Here is a 6,033-nt window from a genome sequence, read left to right as displayed (position 1 = left end):
ATGTGCTTGAAACACAGGAAGGTGGGAGTCTTCATAAACGTCAACATGTTTTTAAGGGTATAACGTCATTAAGTTAACGTAGAGCTGTTGGTTAGGTGCTGCTTTCGTAATTTTTCATCAAGCGTGAAAGGTCGCGGGTTCAAATCCCACCCTCTCCTCTTTCTTTTTTTTCGTTCTTTTTTTGTTTGCTGATAAGATACCGTTGATATTAGAATATTTTAAAAAAATGAATCCGATGCACACTTGAGGGACGTCCCTTCTGCGCATATTTCCCTTTAGAAGTTGGAGATTTCCAGGATTTAAAGTTAAAACTTTTCTTTTTAGTTATTGTTCATATGTTGTGTTAACACAAACATCATGATTAATTCACAAATCACATACATGTATTCAGGATGCATGTATTCCACTGACACCTAAAATATTGATTATTTGATTTCGATATACTAAAAAAAGATATACAGTCATGTTAAGTAGTGATGTAGTGCAGTACTGTAACGTAGGAGAGTGTTTAATGAGTTCAAATTGCTAAGATTTGTAATTTTATGGCCGTTCCTTCGTAATGACTGTTTTCAATCCCCTCACCACCATCTTACCAAGCGTCTAAAACTAATAGTAAATCGCTTATTAACATAAATAAATTGTTATTGGGACGAAGGCCGATTCGATCAGAAACTACTAATAAGTATTTATATAGTGAGTGACAAACAAAAAAATTCAAAACCTCATAATGATCGTTAATTCGTCACTGCTTTGTATCTAAAATGTTTGTCTTCTTTGAACAGAAAGTACGAGTATCAGATATAACAAACTTTCCGCACTAACTTTGCAATATTCGAAACCACCATTACAGACTTAGCTCTATGTAACTTGATTCTGCGCATTCCTCGTGGCATGTGACGTCCTCCTATCATCGAAATAACTTTCTCTTACTATTTCCTTTCCTCTCGTGAAATACAGAGACCAATGTTAACTTCTTAGCACGGTGGATAAACTTTACACCCAACGATATACTCCTGAAAAAAATCCTGTTTAGGTGGAGAATCGAACCTTCGACCTCCCTCGTAAGAATCAAGCACGCTACCTCTTCTCCAGGTAGCTCATGTTAAAATTTGCTACCAGTTTGAAGAAACCAATTCACACATAATGTCATATCTATAATTTCCTCATGGCAATTTTCATGAGGAAACGAATTCAGATAAAATCGAGAAACGCTGAAAGGGAAAATGATGAACATGTATGTTGGCGTTTTGTCATATTTTGTAAATTGTGTAAAAATTCCGTGTTTTGAACAAGCAATCGTTTAGTTACGAAGTATTTTGTTGGTTGTTTAAAGTGGAAACAGGAAATCGAAAGGGAGTAATTTGAACCAGGCGGGACGGCGTAGGTTCGAATCCGGCTCTGGTCGGAATTTATTCGGCCTACGTATAGGGCCGGTGGCAACCCACCATCGTGAGGAAATTGCGAAGCTCCGAGTGAGTCAGCGTAATCCGGTCGAGAAGACCTACTATAACGGCTGGGGATACGTCGGGCTGACCCCCCCCCCCACTATTCCAATACTGGTTGAAGATCTCCACGCTTAGAGGTGACGAGAGAAAGTGTGGGAGGGAGACCGGCAGTCGGTAGGTATGCCCAGGCCCTTCATGGGCTGTTGCGCAAAGGATTATTATTATTATTAATTTGAACCAGACCCCGTTTGACAAGAAACTTCAGCTTTTTTCCAAAGACTGTATGAAAAGAGAGAGGAACGTATGAAATATAAAATATGTGTGAAATTAAAACAATTGAAACCTTGAAAGATAATAGTAACGAACTTCAAACTATGAAAAACATATTTTCGTGGTGGAAAACTCCAAGTCATTTTCGAAATATGAACTTGATGTTTTTCTTTATTATGAAGTGGAGATATGGGACGATACGATCCCTCAGCAAGAAAATTTTAAGTAAGTTACCTCCAACTTTTTCAATGGTCATATTTACTACTTAGGGTCCGGAAGTTGATGAAAAATCAACTTTTTTTCTGACCCTTAAAAACAATGCTAAACCTGATATCATGACCGTCTCCCTTCAGTTAGAGCCGAAAACACTTTCTATTTTACATTTTTTTGTTGCATTTTTCGGCCTTTTTTGGCTTTTAGTTTATTTGTCAGTATTTTTAACAGTTTTTGTTGCATTTTGACTCATTTTTTAGGTTTATTTTTCTCCTCCCCTGATGTTTCGTGCATTTTAAATGCATTTACTAGTAAACCTTACATATTTAGATTTCTTGACATGGTCCTTTTAGCAAATTCACCATGAATCGAAAATACGCTCAATGGAAAAGCATAATATTATTCTTAACTGAAATGTTTGGCAATGGATTAAAATACTTTGTGTAAAGATCTACTTTGAGGTTCTTTTTCTGGACACAATTATCGCTTTAATCTGTAGTTTTAAAGTAAAATTAGTCACACTATTAAATGCAATTACTCTCTGGTATACGCGAAGCAGAACTGTATTTTCGGATACTGGCCGACTACAGTATCATAGAAGGCCCACTCTGAAAGGAGATGAATTGGTTGATTTGGTGTTTTAAGTCAACTTTATGCATAGTAAGGCTAATCGGGACTGGACCTACAGTTTGAAGTGGGATCCGAACCGAGTGCATAAAATAACGTGAACCGCGTGGTGTAGGGGGATCGTTTGCTTATGGAATGGAAGGTCATGGGTTCAAACCTACTTCTTTGCAAAATCTTTTTCGGGAAGTATATGGCTTTGGACGACAATGCTTATCTACGTTTCTTGGATATTTCCGTTGATATTTATGCGATTTATGTCCAGCATTTCCGGATGCAGAAAGTTGACATGTAAGTTTTAATATGTGTTAACTTATAACAGCTGAATGAAAGAAAAAGTATTTCCTAAAATCCTACCAATCACTGAAAGATTAAAAACATTAGTAGAAGCATTACTTGAGGCATGCACAGTGGCGACGATTATGGAGTGTGGAGGGGCAGATGACCCAGCACTATGCTAAACATTATCTACCAAGGCAAAGAAACTGTCTTTGCCCTCCCCCCTCTCCCACCTTGCCCCATCAGTTTTGAAACCCAATCGCCGCCACTGAGCATGCATCGCATAAATATTTACAGTAATATCATATAATATTATAATACGTTATTAGAACAGTTCGTACTCGGTAAATAAAAAGGAAAAAATAATAAGTAAAGGGTGGGATTTGAACCTACGATGTTTCGATCTTGACGAAAACAGTAAAAAAATGAAAGTGCTGTCATCTAACCAACTACTCCAGGAGGTTGCTAACAGAAATCTCAGTAAAACACGTTAATCTCAGTTGAAGCAACATTGTGCCGGAGTTTCGAACCATTTTTCGCCAAGAACCAAGGAAAAGACACATTTTGCAGAATCGTTTGGTGTTGTGCAAGGTATCTTTACTAAACATTTCGCATAAAATCATCATAAATTTGCATCCTTGCATTCAAATGTGACCGCAATTTGTTCAAGGTGGATGAGAACCTGTTCAGTGTTTCACAATGCACATACATTTTCCTATTTTCAAATTCAGAACGAAGAATCTTGAAATATTTTCAACATTCGTATTTCCACTTAACATTTTTTTGTCTACTCATATATTTTATTACTGCTTTAAGGTATCTTTAATTTATGGAATGTGAAAGAATGAACAAAAATTACGAGCGTTTTCATTTAGGAAGAAGAAATGTTGCAAAGTTGGCTACTCTTAGTTGGTTCTGAAGCGCTATGCTGCCAAATTTACGAATTCCGGACTTTAAAATTTTTCAGGGCGGTCAAATAAGATGTTGCGAAGTGTACATTGCCTTACAGCGATGATAACCGCTAAAACACAGCCCTTTTCTAGCGTTGCAAACTACATCAACAAGACGCATCACGCATCCATCGTCCCGCTATTCCAGCCACTTCACCTCCCCCGCTTTCCCGCACTTTTCATTATGCGTACATGCGACGGAAAAAACAAGTTTCTACCCAGTGCACTTTTATCTACAAAACTTAGCAGAGCGCACACAACAAAATATGACTACATTAATTAAATCATATACATTGGATTTATAAAATTAGTTACATTAATCACTGCCAACGGGCAATGACGTCACACTCGATGTCCCCTTAAACAGCCAAAGTACCGGAGTGGCCAGGTCCTGCATAAATCTGCACATTGCTGGATTCGGCGAAGATACTAGGTTTTAGGAACTATTGTTTGATTATTATTCTTGTATTTAATCAACAATACTTTCAATATTAGAATAAAAATCATTGTAATGAATTCTCAAATTACTTAAATGGATGCTATAAAGCGAGAATGTTCCCGAAATTGAACAATTTTAATAGTGGTGTACTGCTGCTAAAAGGACATCAGTGCCATCTATCGACAACTTTTTAAGATACTACAAACCCATCCTTTGCGATATTATTAACCTTTAAATATTGTACCTATGTTGATGACTCAATCAACTCTATTTATGACTATGGTCATACTCTATTTATTGTTTTTTTTTATGATAGAAAGCTAGAAGGAAATAAACGTAGTAGTACTTTGCTTACTGAGGGTGCCACTTTTGGTTAATCGCGACGATATGATGAAATTGATGAAGGGACAGTCGCATAGAACACCCATGCCCAGAATTAGAACCCGAAACCACTAGCGTCGTAATATGCAGTGCTAACCACTCCGCCAAGGATGTGTTGCACTTAGCTCCCGAGTGGAAGCTCCAAAAAAATGTCAGCGTAGACCCAACATCGCGAGGACAATAGGTTCCTGCTTGAAAAGAAGAAGCAGGTTCGGTCTCGCAGGTCAGAAAACAGCTGCGATGGGACTCGATGCTCTGACCACGCGTCGCCCAATGAAAAGCCTCACCGCTAAAGGTGCACTCAATTTTAAGTACAATTCAGCTTCGGTCAAAGTGACCATCCTAATAACAGTTTCGACTAAGGGAAATTTCATTGTCACAGTGGGACACGTTGACTAAATTTTTGATATTATTTTTTTTTCTACTGATAGTTTAGGAATATTTTTCTTACAGTTTCCGTTCATGAAATATGAAACTTAACACTGTTGATTAAACATAATTACCTTTAAAATACGAGGGCGTGCTGAAAAGTAATGCCTCCTATTTTCTTGTGACGGTGTAAATACATTTTGGATTTTGAGCAACTATGCATTGTACTCTTCAGACTTTCCGCCTTCTCCATTCGAAGTTTCAAACTTCTATCACCAGGGATTGCTGAACTAGAGCGAGGAAAATGGCAGCATGTAACCATACTCTGTCGGTGCACCTGAAACTGCGTGTGGTGACCGAGTTTCTAACTGCAGAAAATGTATCCCCCAATTGACATTCATCAGAGAATGAAGGCTTTTTATGGCAATGAATGTGTAACGTCAGTACTGTATGATGTTGGGTTGTTCATGCTCACAATGAAAACCCCTACCAAGAAACTCTCAACTCTCAAGAAGTTCTTTGTCACACACGTTGAGAGTTGCACTGCCTCTTCAGTTAATCAAATATTTATTTTAATTTATGTGAATTGTCAAATGATAAAATTAAATCATTTAAGACAAAGAGAGAATGTCATTGACCTTTGAATATTCTAGTTGAGCTGAAGGGAAAATGTAACCATTTAAGGAGAAATGAACAGAAAATACAAGTAAATAAAAAAGTTAAACGAACAATTTGCAAAATACCTTCTAACTTAATTATGTATAATACTTGCAAATGTAAATGCAAATGTCAAGTCTAGATTATTCACTCACAAGTAAGTTAGAGCATTTCATTTAATTCTAAAAATTGACGTTGAGCACATTCACATGGAACGCCCCCTAATGATACTGGAAAAAATTAATTTCCCCTGTTACAAAATGTCACCATGCGAGATAATGTTAAAGAAATCCACAACATCTACCAATGTTACGTTCGAGCGAAAGCTGCAACCGAACATTTATTTTTATTACGCGTTCGCTACAACCTACATGCATTAAATAAAACATTCAGCAACCGGCCAATC

This window comes from Lepisma saccharinum, chromosome 8 (genome assembly GCF_977018435.1).
Source record: "Lepisma saccharinum chromosome 8, izLepSacc3.1, whole genome shotgun sequence".
Lineage (NCBI taxonomy): Eukaryota > Metazoa > Arthropoda > Insecta > Zygentoma > Lepismatidae > Lepisma > Lepisma saccharinum.
The sequence above is the reverse complement of the archived record's forward strand: the minus strand, read 5'-3'. Positions refer to the sequence as shown.